A 16,333-nucleotide genomic window follows, 5' to 3' on the forward strand; every position below is an offset into this window, starting at 1 on the left:
TACAGATTGAATGTTGCAGATTTTTTACATTAGTCAGGGGAATGATAGGTGTAATAGCACCCATCACTTTTGTATGATATGTATAAAATGCCTGAGAGCCTGCTGATAATGACTTCTTCTTAATAGGTGAGACATGAAAAGTGGATAAATGAAATTAAGTATCCTAGGTGGGTATGTGACCGCATATGGATTTGAATGAAAGAAAACTATTTGTGATATCAGAAGGTAATTCAGAGCTTCCTCCGAAGCAACACTTGTACCAAGGGTTCATCCTGCTGTTTTGCAAGATCAAAGGGTCATCAATGCATCAAGCTGGTAGGAGGTTTTTAAATTGAAAACAAAATACTTCTGCAATTTCAATAACATCAGAAGTAAACTTTGCTTCTTGGTATTTCTCACAATAACTTTGTGGTCTCCTTCTGATTGTAGGATAATCTGATGGTCAACAATTCTTCTGTAAAATAACAGAAAAACTATATTAAATTTTAAAACGTATTTCTAAAAAAATGTAAACATGAAAAACTAGGTAGATTTAATTTTGAAAGAAAAAAGTAGGCAAATTGAGTCAAGATCAGCTTTCTCTTTTGGCATCTTTGGAACACATTTTTTATAAAAATTTCTTGTGTTTTTTATAATACATATATTTTATTGAAACAAGTTCCGATTTGTCTCTCCCTAGCCCCAAATTAACACTTTAGCTGAATATTACTCTCTGATGAATTTGTATATTTTCATGTTTCATTCTAATTAAGGATGAAAACAAATAGCGAGAACTTTCAGGAAACTGATCCTCATCCCTATCTGCGAGATACCTACTGGGTGCTCTATGTAGCACCTGAAATGACCCCTGGTCACCAGGGACCTTTATGTGGTATTTTATCAGGGAATTGACAGGAACTGGTAGAAATGTTGCAGCATTTCAACGACCAGGCTAGGAAGGTAATTCTGAATATAACCAGAAAGACCAAAGGAAAACATTAGACCTCAACTGAAATTTGTGCTGTCAGAATAAGCTTTTGTGGCTTACAAGAAATTCAGTTTCATAAAACGGTATGTAAGCTTTGCAAAGCACAGAGGATCACTTATTCAGGTTGGAAGTTCTGTTGTTTGCACATCATCAGGTAAACCATACCTGGGCATCAATAAAAGGTTGGTGGATGTTTACAGAACAGAGTGCCATTGATGCAAGAACTTCCTGCTTGGAGCAGACCTTGCTGTAACAAAATGAGTGCACCAGGGTGCACTGAAGCCCAGCTTTAAGATGTCCAAAGCACAATGACACACCATGCAAGACTCAGCCATAAAGATGAGGATCATCTGAGATGGTGTTCTCTGTGAGTGACTGTTTTACATGTTCGTGTCAGCTACAGTCAAGTACTAAACTCAGACACATTTAGCCCCTTGGGGAGCATTTGTATCATAGAATCACAGAATGGTTCGGGTTGCAAAGTACCTTAAAGACCATCTAGTTCCAACCCCCTGCCACAGGCAGGGACACCTTCCACTAGACCAGGTTGCTCTAAGCCCCGTCCAACCTGGCCTTGAACACTGCCAGGGATGGGGCAGCCACAGATTCTCTGGGAAACCTGTGTGTCATGGTTTAAGTGCCAATGCCTCACCACCTCCACAAGAAAGAACTTCTTCCTGATATCTAATCTAAATCTCCCCTCTTTGAAATTAAAGCCATTTCCCCCATGTCCTATCCCTCCATGCCCTCGTCAAAAGTCCCTCTCCAACCTTTTATCCCCGTTTTCAGTGTGTAATGCACATGCCAAATCTCCCTTTTTCAGTTTCTCCGTATCTAACTGATGAGAGCTTTCACTTGCAGCTTGAATCCCTTCTCAAGTCTTGCTTTTAGCCCTGAGTTGCTTTGAAATCCTTTTAGATGTTTCAGTTCCTCTTTTTGTTTGTATTTGTTTTTTCCTGCTCCTTTTCTCCTTTAATGAATTCCTCAAAGCAGATGGTCTTCAAACTCTGTCCCTTTCAAGAGACATATTCTCTCATCTAAAAGAGACATATTTCTCTCATCTGAAAAGCATATAAGACTTCATTGCCTTAGTGAGGAACATATATACCCAGGAAACGCACACTTTGCAGGGGCTTTAATCCTCAGGCCAACAGCAAGAAGGAGAGGCTATGTTTGCTATGGTTTACAAGGCTGTTCCATCTTTCTACCTTAGATCTGGGAAATCTTGAATTTTGGGGATCCATCTATGTGTTCAATACCAAACTCTTTCTAGAAGAAGGTAAGAGTCTTTTGGTCATGATTGCAATACCAGAGGAGGACTTCTCTCTGGGGCAGCAGAAGAAAGTAGCTTCCGTATCAATGTTTCTTCCTGCTGTGTGTTCCCCCAGCCCAAAGCAGTTTGGATCATCCTGTGATGAGAGAATCCAGATGAGAGCAAAATCGATGCGCCACCTTCCTCCATGTCTTGTTGAAAGAAGGAAGTTGGACTTCTTCCTCAGGGTATGCCTCACCTCGAGATTGGTCTTCTCACACCTCTTAGTCTACCTGCTCTACAAAATAGAACATGCACCAATACAAGTCACAGGAAGGATGTCCTGTTTTCTCCCACTTTGATCTTGTCCTTTTGGCAGTGGGATCAGCTCATTCTCTGACAGGAAGATGTCTTCTTCTTCAGTGTTCTTAGACTCATTCCAGGCAGAGATCCAAGCCCAACAGATGCTCCTGAAACCTGACTGGAGTCTCTTTTTTCACCTTCACATCTTCCTGCCTCAAGGGGCTGTCGGAGACTCTTTTCTTCTTTTCCGAAGATGAAGATTCTCTGGAAAGTCTCACTGCCAGACAATTTTTGCGCTTCCACCAGCCTCTGCAAGAAAGTAGCAAGTGAGTTCTAAGTATCATTGCAGTCTGCATGAAGTCTTCCTCTCAGTGACAGACTCTGCATCTCCATCTTGGCTTGCCCCTCTTCAATCCCAAGCGGAGGTAAGCAGGTGGGTTTCCCTGGTGCATCCCTGCTGGGCTGCTGCTCAGCAAGTGACTCTACCAGGTCCTGGTGTCAAGGACAGATTTTCTTCTCCCACATGTGGGTTAGTTAATACTTAGAGGATTTTCAGAAAGCTTATTTGTGTTGTACTATGAGTAGCAAGTAATGCACGAGGGAGGATGCTTAGAGAAAGAAACACTTATACTCTTTCAGCATATCTTTATATCTTTTCACTTTTATGTGTCCATCTCTGATTTGACCTGGAAAACTGCAAAAGCACTCTCAGATAAATTGGCAGTAAGAAATACTGATGGCATGGCCTATTGATGCACAGCCTCCAGATGCATGGCTTGTTGTCTGCAATGGTGTCGACTGCTACTTCTAATCCAGTCTGTCATTTGGATGAGCTCCAAACAGCACTGGGGGATGACAGTCTGCTCCCCCATACTTTCATTCCTCCCTCAGAAACCATTTTGGCAGGTTCTTTGTTGCACAGACATGCCAAGCTGTAACATGTACTTTACAATCTTGGTACTACAACTGTCCCAGCCTCTCTCTCTGCTGCCTTTGCACCCTTTCCTATAAACTGCTTCAGGAGAATCCACTACAGCTCTCCTGCTTTGCATGCAGGGAATTTGTCTTTTAGTAGTGGATAACTGTTAAAACTTTGTTGTGGATGGGTAAATAAATGCTGCACCTGAAGCCCTCAGTACTTTCTGAGAAATGCAGGCAGCTTACGCTGGTTTTGGGATAGACCACGGCCTTACTTTCCCCTGGTGGTGTTTCAGATCCAGCAAACATCTGCAGCAAAATTCCCTTCCAAATTGTGCTTCCCATCAGGACAGCAGCAACAGCAGGTGCCAGCACAGTGAGATGGGCACACGCTCAGATCTTTGGTGCCTTCAGGCTTTTTGTCTGCTAAGAAAGCTTGTTAACATGCAAACGTCTTGGAACTGTGAGCCAGTTGGGAAGTGAGCTTTGTATTAGAGGCTTTATATTCAGGTGGAGAATGACACTGCCAATATGGTCCTCTACATAAACAAAGCCCATAACTGGTGTAACCTGCAGCAGATCCATTTGCTGCCTGGTGGCATTTCAAAAGTATTAAATGCCTTAGCAAATGAGTTGAACTATTTTAGGTAGATAAATTGCATGTGGGAGGACTAGGATGACTCTTGCAATTTAAGTTAATTTAATATTGATTTCTTTACAGCCCAGAGGACCAAGGAGGTCACACTGACTTCAGGATGGAGGAGCTGGTAACACGTTCAGATGTGTCTAGGAAGATCCACAGATCTTTTTGCCTTGTCCCTTGCATAGCAAGTGTGTTGTAGAAAGTCAGAATTTACCCAAGGAAATTTCCCAAGGTTTAATTGCCTAAAAGGATCAAGGGCAGGGTGGTTTCAGGACCAGCACCTTGTCTCAGGTCTGACATCTTTTGGTTTTAGTACTAGATTTTTGCTTAGAATTCCTCACATCATGATGCTTGTGTTGTCCTCAGGGTTAAAGTGAGTTGCTCTTTACCACCAAGAGATATTATTTTCCATTTGTTAACGTCTTGCTCATCTGCACCATTTATCTGTGGAGGGAAATGCCCCAATGCAAGACATCCTGAGGGGTAGGTGTTTTGAAGAGGAATGCTATCCTGCTGCAAAGCACCTAACACAATGGAAACGTTAATGTTTAGTTATATAGCCTGGAGTTTATATAATCACATTGAAATGGGATTTTTTTTTTCCTTGCAGCCTGTTTTTATATGGATGGGAGTTGAATAGTGCTTTTCACCTGAAATCATGTACCCCCTGTACCTGAGATATCTATTCAGGTAGCTCTGAGCTGTGAGTGTCCCACTTCTTTGAATTCTTGTAATGTTTCTTCTACACAGACAAACATTCATCTCTCTGACACTGCAGCTATGGAAGTTCCTGGATCCATAGTATTTTTGGTGAACCTCGTTGCATGTGAAGTCATCTGCTGTTTCATTTAACCAGTTTGATAAAGAAGCATCGTCCTTATGTCTGTCAGTGAGCAGAAACTGTTATTAATGTCTATTAAATGAATGCCAAGCTGTAACTCCATTAGAATATTTTAATCAATTTTCCTGTGTAATATAATCTGCGATCACTCTGGGTTTGCCAGTTTCTGTGAATGCGAAAGTTTATCTACTTACTCTGATATTTAAATTAACCCCAAGCCATCTCTAACTGCTTCAGCAATAGGTTTTGCATGCAATAATAAATTTCACTCAGAAAACAAATGATACTATTCAAAAAAATTGTGCAAATAGGTTTCTAAATGCATATGCACAATTAATTATGTCAAAAGAGTTTGTTTGTCAGTTTGTCCAATCATTCCAGCAAGCACCACAGAATATCTTTAGGTAGATAGCAAAGCATGCATTTTAAATACTCATCTACAGCATAAAAAATGCTAAATTCTTTTTAAAACTGTGTTTTCCCATGATCAGGATATTCTGCAAGCAGGAAGACTGGAGTCACTGAGTTGTATGATACAAGCTTGTTGCTCTAATAGGTATCATTACGTATGTATATGTACACAATTTGATAATAAGAATGAAAGAAGACCCAGGGAACTAAAAGGAGGTCAGTCTAACCTTGGTGCTGCAAGATCAGGGAGCAGATCCTCCTGAAAACTATGCCAGGGTACATGGACAATAAGAGGGTGATTGATGACAACCAACATGGCTTCACTAAGGGCAAATTGTGCCTGACAAATTCAGTGAGCTACAGCACCAATTAGAGCTACAGCATTGGTGGTTAAAAAAAGAGCATCTGTTGTCATCTACTTGGACTTGTGCAAGGCATTTGAAACTGTCCCACACAACATCCTTGTCTCTAAATTGGAGAAGCATGGACCACTCGGTGGATAAGGAATTGGCTGGATCATCACACTCAAAGAGCTGTGGTCAATGGCTCGATGTCTAAGTGGAGACCAGTGATGAATTCCTCAAGGGTTGGTATTGGGACTGGTGCTGTTTACCATTTGCCGGTGACATGGACAGTGGGCTTGTGCGCACCCTTTCAAGTAGTGATAAGGCAAAGGGAAATGGCTTTAAACTGACAGAGAGGAGATTTAGTTTAGATATTAGGAAGTTTTTGACTGTAAGGGTGGTGAGGCACTGGCACAGATTGCCCAGAGAAGCTATACCAAGGCTGCCGAATCCCTGGTAGTGTTCAAGGCCAGGCTGGATGGGGCTTTGAGCAACCTGGCCTAGTGGAAGGTGTCCCTGCCCCTGGTAGGGGAGTTGGAACTGGATGGTCTTTAAGGTCCCTTCCAACCCAAACCATTCTGTGATTCTAAGAAATGTTCGTGCCATGATTGAACGGCAATTTTGTCTGTAAATATTATCAGAGGGTTCCTTTAGGTCATAGAGAGCTGTAACTTTTCTGGAAAAGGAAAAAATTTAACTTTCAGATGAAACATTGTGTGGCTGTGGAAGGTCTGGTCTGCTCCAGGTCTGAGAAGAGAAACCGAACTTAGAAAGGAGTTTCAGGGATATAAGGTATTGCAAATTAAAGTGGGATTATCAGCTTTTCTGCTGTTCCTATGAATAAAACCCTGTATATTTTCTGTGCTTCTATAACCCTAAAGCTCTATTTTACATTTCTTACTGTTAAGCAAAGACTATAGAAGACTATAAATGCAGAAATCTTAATTATGTAAAGGAGAGTCCTGGTTGCTTACTGATGCACAAAAAGTTCATGCTGGGGACTTATACCTTAGTCATGTCAGTTTAGTTTTATTGTATGTCATGTTCTCCTACAAAAATTGCTTTCAGTTTTGCTGTGTGGCACTGGGTCCCCTATTTTCGGATATTGCTGCCTGTAAGACCAAGTTAATAATCTAAAAAATGTTTTCTGTTTGTAATTTAACCACATATAATGGTGTAAGAATGCTGATGTTTATATCCATGGAACTCTTCTGGACTTCCCTAGTCCAGTCTCACAAATTAGGAGTAATGGTGTTCTCTGGTTTATATCAATGTCCCTCTTGCAGATTTAGCTAGCATTCTTATTCTTCTGACTCAGGTGTTAGTCTCAAGCTGGGGACTTGTGGTTAATCCTTGTTTCCAACCATGTTGTACCAACCAAAAAGCAAAGCTTTCCAAGACATCCTGGCATGTTCCCAAGTGCTGGAGCAGGACCTTCAGGTCTCCCGGGAAAGGTGCTAGTGGAGAGGACTTCTGCAGTGCCCTCCACATAGGAGGAGCCCCTCTGGGAGAACCAGGAGCATGCTCTGCTCTGTGTAATTACACCTGCAAAATATTGAACGATTTGGACTTATTGAAAATGTGGAGGGTCAGAAACCGGGATTTTTTTATAAAATCAGTACCTACTCCTCATGTGGGGGCAACGTCCTGTCACTCAGTGTCAGCAGCACTGACTGATCACTATGTGATTCCCTCCAATTATCAGATTCCTAAATCCTCAAAGTGCTTTCCAAGATTGTGTTTAGAAAAGCGTTTAAATGCATTTACTGTTATCAATTCTGCTAAGTGCTCTTCTGGCTGCCTGCTATGAAAGCAAGAACACTTCTCATTTTGCTGTGTTTTGCTTGTGGTAAAGGCCCCTACTTTTAGCAGGAGAAGCTTTTGATTAGGCTGTTGGAGGAACAATGTGAAAAAAATGTTATTTGCCAGCTGACCTGGCTTGTTGAGAGGAGATAGGAGGTAAAGGTGAAATGAAAGGAAACAAACTGCAGTGCAAATCCGTCTAGCTGCATCTTCCACACACCAACTGCTCAATGACAGCCAGAGTCTGGGAAGGGAATTTGTTTCCTAGCTGTTGCTGTACTGCAGATATGTAATTCAAATACAAGAGAGATTGCTGTAGGTGTCCATCAGCATTGTGAGAGCAGGGTTCATACTAGATCTGACAAAAAACTCACTGGGGCTTGCTTAACCCCGGTTTGGCAGCAGCCCACAGCAGATGCTGGAGGAAGAGCATGAAAACCAGGATGGATGACTGATGCTTTTCTGGTAGTCAGTCCCAGCATCCATATATTTATAGCTCAGGGGCTTCTGGAGTTAGGTGATATTTTTTCTTTAAAAGTTGGGTTACTCTCAGTGAATTTACCTACTCGCATTTCGAACCTAATTGTACTTTTAACAAAAATAGGTGTTTGTTGTCCAGCTTCTCTCTGACTGCATTTGGCTGTGACATACACCTCCCACATGGATGCAGACAAACATAGGTACAAGTGATTAATTCCTCTGGTGAGATGTGCGTCTTGGCATCCAAGGAATTCTCCAGCACCAAGGCAAACCAGATCAGTTGAAAACCTTGTCACTCTATATAAGTCACATACACTTTTGAATAAGTCATCTTTAGGAGATGACCCTTGTGGTAGGGAGAGGAGAACTTCTGGATGAGCAGAAGTGGCTCCCAAAGGTGAGAACAAGCAGGAAGGTCACTGGACTTATCTGGGCACGGGTAGGGACAGAGCGAGTGCTGACCTGCAGGAAGCATGTGGGGCATACACACAGTCACAAGCACTCTGCTTGGGGTACATGTCTGCTGCCAGGCTGGAGATCACCACTGGGGGATGGGTGCACATCAGCACAGCTTGCACTAGGGTGCAAAACACATCAAGTCCTGGATGCTGTTGTTTGCTCCCTCTGTGAAGGCTTTCAGGCAGGAGTCCAACCTGCTCTTCCAAGGGATGGAGGTGCTGCATTGCTGCCCCTTCAGGCTCTTCTGCACTGCTCACTCACATTCCCAGGGGAGAAATGGCTAAAGTAGGTGTTTCACATAGAATCACAGAATGGTTTGGGTTGGAGGGTACCTTAAAGCTCATCTAGTTCCAATCCCCTGCCATGGGCAGGGACACTTTCCACTACATCAAGTTGCTCCAGGCCCTTTAGTGTATGGTTCATTTGGTCCCCTTCAGCCAAGGTGTTTTCTTGCTAGCACTGAAGAACAAAGCAGGTCTTGCTCAAGCCCAAAACCAGTAGAGCTGGAATGCCTCACTGGGTGGCAAGCCCCCAGGGGATCCTGTCTGGATGACAGAGCTGCCACTGGTTGTCCTGTCACTTCAGACTGCATTGTTTAGTGTTTCCCTCTAAAGTCTGTGATAAATTCCTGAGTCATCCATTCTGAGAAGGCCACTGAGCATAAACCTCTTGGAGCTCAGTGCCCAAGTACTTTGGAGCTGGGCAGGTGAGGAGACTCTGCAGAGCAGGTGATGCTCAGAGTCAGCTGAGACTCTCCTTGCTTCCATGCAGTTTCGATTGCTAATTGTTTCCTAAATATTCTAATTCATTTGTAAATCACGTTGCCATGGCAACAATAATTTCTATGCATTACGGATATCAGACACCTCTTGAATCAGTTTGTTTTCCCTTGTTGCCATAGTGACAGACATTTTGTCAGAATTATTTAGGTAGAGAGAAATCCGGAGACCTTTGAGGAGAAGGAGTTGCAGAAGGACGGAGCCCCTTGGGGAGCCCAGCCTCTCTCCCAGCCTCTCTTATCCTCCACCTTCTCCTGCCCCGTTGCAGACAGGACCCCAGGTCTGACTAAGAGTTAGTGGGTTTGGATACAAACAACCCTCTCAGCTACTGCCCCATCTCCATCTTCTTCACATCCAAACTCTAGCATGTTGTCTGACAACTGCTAATGTCCATCTGTTCTCTGGTTCAGCTTTGGATCTTTTCAGCTTGGCAGCCTTCAGTGCCTTCCTTCTCTGCAGCCTCCTTTAGTTCTGGGCCTCTGGTTGCATCTCAGCCTTCCTAACCACTGTTTTTTAGAGCAATGTCTAATGAAACAGGTTGGAAAACTGCCTAAAAGTGTTTATCTAGTACATTCATTAGTGATGCAGAATAGGTGTGTTTTGAAAAATCTCAACAAGCTCATTTAATTGCCTAAGTGGTAGATGAGGTCTTTGAAAACTCTGGAGTGCAACATCTAGCATGCAACATCTTTTCTGTTCAGAATCAGTGTTGCTTTACAGTGGCAGTTCAGTGACGAATTCCCCAGTCAATTTATTGAAACATTTTGGGGCATTTTGCCTCTCGGCCCCTCTAGCTCAGCTGTTGGGCAGTCAGGATCCACTGCCCTGGTTGAGGTAGGCTCACCAACCTTGCTTCTGCAGCCAGTATTACTTTTAGCTTTTAGGACTGCATGAAATGCTTGGAGTGGAAGAAAAGTTGGAAGGGGAAAAAAGTAATCTGAGCACTGCTGGTTCGATAATCAACATACTCCAGGTTCTAGAATCTCTTTTTAGAGGAATAATGATGCTATTTTTAGATTGCATTCTATTGACTCCAGTTGTATTTGGCAACCCAGAAAATAAAAAATATTCAGAAGATTCTGTTATTAAGCATGTGTGTGCTCAATGGTGAACTTTGGAAAACAAATTAACCTTCTTAGTGTGAGTTAGGAATCTCCACTGTAGGCTTGGGAGCTCCAGCAGGACCCCAGGTCTGTGCCCTCTGTGCTGCATTTCTGCTGCCACAGGAAATTTCTGCTACTTACCCAGTCAGCAGTGGGAAAACCTGCTATCTCCTTCCACAATAATATTGCATTGGAAATGTCCGGGCAAAGGAGCCAGCACACTGAAAGCAACAAGTTGACACCTGGCAAACTAACTGAGGAAAATACATCGTGTCAGACTAATGCTTCTCCATACCAACAGTTTCATAAATGCATCCATCCTCTGTGTATGTGCATGCATGCATAGTACCTCTGTATGTATAATCCCGAGCTCCAGTATAGTGCTGCTGAATGTACGAATACCAGCAAGTCAAAGGGGAAAGTCACCTGGAGAGAACCTTTTTCTTCTATATTGAAGATAACCAGAAATATAATGTAGAGCTGTTCCTCCTGAATAAATCACTGGAAGCAGTTATAGGGATTTACAAGAACTGTTGATGCTGCTTTTCCTTCCCCTGCTGTCACGGCTTCACCTGCATGCTTACCTCCACTTGGTGGTAGCATTTTCTCTGTCTTCTCTCCTCTCTTCCGGCCTTTTAAGTATCTGTGGGTGCGTGCAAGGAGACAGTTCCCTACTAAATATGTCATTGAAGTTGCATTATGTACTTTTCCTCTGTGATGCAGTGAAGTTCGATACTCAGATCCTTCCTGGACTGCATTTTCTGACATTTAAAACACTTTCTTCTAATGTAAAAAGGAGAAGAAAAAAGCTTAAAATTTGAAAATGCCACCTTACAATCTCAGGTGTGCTTGATGCCCTTCATAGACCTGAGTCTGTAGTTAGGTGACAACGGACCACTGTCTGCCCCTAGATTAGTCTAAAATCTGATTCGGGAGTCTGGTGACAGGACTTGCTGGTGGCCTTATTCAGTCTGGTGCAATTTCAGTAGGTGAAAGCATCCCCAGTTCCTTCTCTTCGTTCCTTCATGGCAAAAAGTGTTGGAGTGAAGGACTTGCAGCTAGAGGTGATGGCAGAACAGTTTCGGTGAGCCATGTGCCGATGAGGCAGGAAGGACAAGCATCCATGCTTCAGCGCGAGGTGACTCTCGTAGGAGCACCGCAGGTGCTTGGAGACCCTCATGCCTGCAGTGGTGTCCCGGCCCCATCCTGGGCATGGCTCTGGTGGCTTCAGCACCTGCTGCTTGAGGTGAGCTGTGCGGGGGTCTGCCTTGTCACTGCAGAGAGGGACTGATTTCCACACAGCCGAGCAGGATGGGAGGGGGATTTTTCCCATGGAGAGAAGTGAAGGCGATGCTGCAGGAGGGAAGCCATGGCCAGCCAAGGCAGTGCTGTGTATAGGCAAGGTTTTCTGTGCACAGAAGGTGCAGCTTGCTCAGATGAAGAAAGGAAGAGATAATGTCACTGCTGGTTTTATTTTTCATTCTAGCTATTAAAAATCTACATAAATACTCCACCTTGACAATGGGCTGTACTTATTTTGCTCTTACTGCTTTTAGCTGACATTAACCTTTGGTGGTCTGAGTAAAACTGCAATTAAACATGGTGAGGTCTGCTGTGCCAAAACCTTTGCTTCTGTTTCTGTGATGCACAGGTGCATGTCATCTTCTGCAGAGAAAAATTGCAGCACCACCTACTGTAAATGAAATTATTGTAATATTGATTTTATTTTTTAAAATTGAATTCTGCCATTTATGAATAGCTTATCCGAACAGCATTTTCTGCTGTTCCCTTTCCTAGCAGCAGCAGGCTTCCAATCACTGGAAATACGTGGTTATTAAAACATAGTAAATCTGTTTGCAAGTTAAAAACTCATTCTTTTCTAAAGAATTGATTGCCTTAGGGGCCAGCTGAATTGTGAAACGGAAAGGGAAAGAAAATTTTTTCATCTCCTAATATCTCAAGGACATTGGCAACCTGGACTGTGGTGGGAACATTTGTTGTGGATTGTGCCATGCTTTGAAAATACCTTCTGTGACTGTTATGTCTGTGTTTTACCCACAGATAAGGTGGGAGAGGAAGACTAGAGAACTTAGCATGCATCCTGGTCAGACTCGGTCCTGAAGACTTTCTGCAGAGAGGTACAGCTGCTGGGCACTGCTAACAGGTTTTTTGCTCCAAAATGGTTTTGCTTAGAAACATGCAGGCAGGCTGTGGCACTGCCCAGCCCCTGTAACGATGGACTGTGGCGCTGGGCATCCTGCTTCTCCTTCCTCCTGAGACTTTCTCATTTAAGAAAATCATTAATCTGTTTAAAAATAAGTGGGAAAAACTGAAGTTTGTTATGATGATAATAGCTCTTTAATGCCTTTGAGAGCTGGACCTGTTGTCTTGTTTAGAAGGCTGTAGGGGATAGAGGTATGGCACGAGGCAAAAGTTGCATCTCTTCCCACGCATCTTTAAGGGCTGCCCTCCTGCCCATTACCTGGCGGATGCTGAAAGTCACCCTGAGGTCAAAGCGATGGAGGCTTGCCTTACGGATGCTCTGCTTAAGAGAACCACAGAATGGTTTAGGTTGGAAGGGACCTCAAAGATCATCCAGTTCCAGCTCCCTGCCATGGGCAGGGGCACCTTCCACTAGACCAGGTTGCTCCAAGCCCCATTCAGCCTGGCCTTGAACACTACCAGGGATTCGGCAGCCACAGCTTCTCTGGGCACCCTGTGCCAGGGCCTCACCACCCTCACAGGGAAGAGCTTCTTCCTAATGTCTAATCTAAGTCTCCCCTCTGTCAGTTTAAAGTCATCCCCCCTTGTCCTATCCCTACTTGCCCTTGGCAAAAGCCCCTCTCCAGGTTTCTTGTTGCCCCTTTAGGCACCAGGAGCTGCTTTAAGGTCTCCATACAGCCTTCCCTTCTCCAGGCTGATCAAGCCCAACTTTCTCAGCCTGTCTCCCTAGCAGAGGTGCTCCAGCCCTTTGAACATCTTCATGGCCTCCTCTGGACTTGCTCCAACAGGTCCACATCCTTCTTATCCTGAGGTCCCCAGAGCTGATTGCAGTGCTTCAGGTGGAGTTATCACTCAGCTGGAGCAAATATTCTAATTTCTATTCTAAGATTTGTGGAGTTTTCCCCTTCAGGTGCTGTGTATGATTAATGAGGTCTTGCACAGCCTCCTAAAGGTTGTGGCAGGGGAAGAAAAGGCTGTGTCTCCTTGTGCTGCTCTGTATTGCAAGGGAAGGGTATCTGAAGTGGAGAAAATCTGGGATGCCTGTGCTTGGTTCTGTCAGTGTACAGAGCTCACTAAGGAGATATTGTGCAAGAAATCCATATGTTATGGTAGCTTGATATTGGTACATATCAATGCGCAGCCAAGGTAAGTTGAGTACTGCAGATTTTATCATGGCTTTGTAATTACAAGGGCTACCAGTTCTAATGCTATGCATTAGAAATCATTATCTAGGATGAGAAATAAACCTCTTAACAGGTTATTGTTGCAAAATGTATGATACTTGGCTTTCTTGGAAGCAGCCAGCTTCAGTCTCTGTCAAGAGTAGTGTAATTACTGTAATGAGCTTTTGGCAGGCTTTTTTTTTTTTGGAAGTGCAGTTCTTTTTATTCTTCTTTTGAGAAAGAAAAATGAATATGTGAGTCTAGAAAAGGAAGGTCTTCTCCAAACCTCTTCCCCCCACTTTCCTCAATGCCTACATGCACAAAATGAAAGAGGAGAGGTCTTTTTGAGTGTCTTGCTAATGACAGCTTTTCTTCTAAAGTGATGTCTCAGACTGTAAGCAGCTGCTTTTGGAGAATTCAACCCTGACAAGGCATCTGCTCCAACTGCTTTGGATGTGGCAGAGCTGGAAGGGGGGGTTTTTTTCATAGAGATTGTCTAAACTCCTGGAATTTTACAGCGAAAATAGAGCAAGAGGCAGGTGGCACATATCTTCTGAAGCAGCAAGGCTAGAGCTAGTGGTGGCATTGCAAAGAAACACAGTGAATCTTAAATCACATAAATAGTGACAGAGAGCTAGAAATACTCCTGAGCTCTCATAGATGCTTTTACTGTCTTCCCATTTAAACATGCAGCATTCATGGAAATGCAGTCACCGTGTGTGGTATTCATTGAAACACTGTTCAAACCTGCTGTTTCCCCTTTTCAAAACCAGTGAGCCTGGTTCTCCATTTCTTTGGCATTTGGCCTGTTCTAACAGCTAAGCCTGTGTAATGTTTACGAGGAGCCTGTGTTGCGCTGGAGAAGTGGTGTGCTGTCCGTGTGTCATACTGCCTGGCGATGGTCCCCAGCATGGACCATGCTCCTCCATCATCCTCTTTCCTACAGTATCCACTCTTGGTTATTTTAGTGCCAAAGTGATTCCTGGTGGAGATGGGAGCAGTGTCTGCACTCAGCCGCCCATGGGGCCAGGTCCTGGAGGCAGGCCATGGTCCCAATTGCTCCTGAGTTTTCAGTAGATGGGACTGGCTGCTGCAAATCAGGTGTAGCTTGCGCATGTCTCCGCTGCCAGAGGCAGAGATGATGCTCCCAGACAGCTGAAGGGATAATGGGTCCTGCACAGGCTGTGGACTGAAAATCAGCATGTGGGAAACAGGGAGGAATGTTCCTTTTTGCATAGGGGGTGGTGTGCAGGCAGCCTTGTTCCCTCCTTTAATCTGTCCTGATCCTGGGCTTCAAAACAGAAACGGATGCTGGTACCACATCTGCAGGTGTTTTCCCAGCCTGAAACACTCTAGAACATCAAACTGACCTGCTTTAATGTGGCTTTCAGTAGCCAAGGGGGCCGTTAAACTTGAATTTGCAAATATCTTCTCCCCTGGGAAGAAGTCAAGGCGAGTGAGGGAACACCATATATGCCACCACATGCCCCTAGGCTCCGTCATAGGTGAGCGTGCTCTCTTCACTGCTGCTAGGTCTCACTCTTCTGTGCGCTCACTGTATCAGCACCTTTTCCTGCCGATAACTTCCCTACTCAGCTGAGGAGGACCGAAAGCTCAGCAGGGCACAGGGCTCTGCACTGGGGCTGGGAAGGATGGCATAGGCAGATGATGCTCCAGCCTTCGTCTGCAGCACTGCCTCTTTGATCAGAAATGTTCAATTGCAGGGATTGCACTTGGTTTGGAGCCTCTTGATGGGGTCACACGTTCTCTCAACCACCCAGAAGCCCTGACCTGCAGCAATCTGTTCCCAGTGCAGGGCAAGGAAGACAGGGGCAAAACTGGGAATTAATAGAAAAATAGACTGAGCAGACTGTACATGACCACACTAAACCTCAGTTAGCACAAGCCAAAGTACTTGTTTTGATTTTTGTTTGAAGCAGTGTACACTCTGTGGTACTGAGGCTCTGCTGCAGAAGGAAAAGAGAGATGGGGAGCATGGCACAGCCTGAATGCCAGCATGGCTGCTGACAGCTGCTCCGCAGTGGTGACATCCTGAGCCTCTGCTTAAGCTGGTTTGAATAATGTTCACAAATACATAGACTTTTTTTATCCTTCCCTGTCAGTTGACGAATTGATGATTTATGAATTTATTTCTGTTATATGACTGGCTCTGTGGTCCTCTAAGGATTATCCATAATAAAAGAGATTGACAGAAAATAAGGAATGCAAAAGCCTTCCTAGCAGCTAACATTGTGTTTTGGGGTTTTTCCCATGCTGTCAGCTCAATTTTCATGGCAGTGAAAAGCAGTGCTTCTGCAGTACAAAACTGATTCTGATGGCAAATCTCTTTCCAGCTGGAGGAGAGTGTGGCCTTGTGCACAGTGCAGGAGTGCCCCAGGGACTCCCCTCTGGAGCAGGTCACTTGTGTGAGACAGCACAACCTACTCCTAACAAAGTTCTGGTGCATTCATATGCACTTTGAAGTAATTATCATGCTGACCAGTTGTTAAAATTGCACCTCCTGGGACCCATGGACTGGCAAATGGACCCAGCTTCCACCCTTTGCAGAAGCGATGTTGCATATGCCTGTCGCCTATCTTGATCACTTTCAACCAGGGGAACTTGCGGAAGCTCTTGCAGACTG

This window comes from Strigops habroptila, chromosome 4 (genome assembly GCF_004027225.2).
Source record: "Strigops habroptila isolate Jane chromosome 4, bStrHab1.2.pri, whole genome shotgun sequence".
Classification (NCBI taxonomy): Eukaryota; Metazoa; Chordata; class Aves; order Psittaciformes; family Psittacidae; genus Strigops; species Strigops habroptila.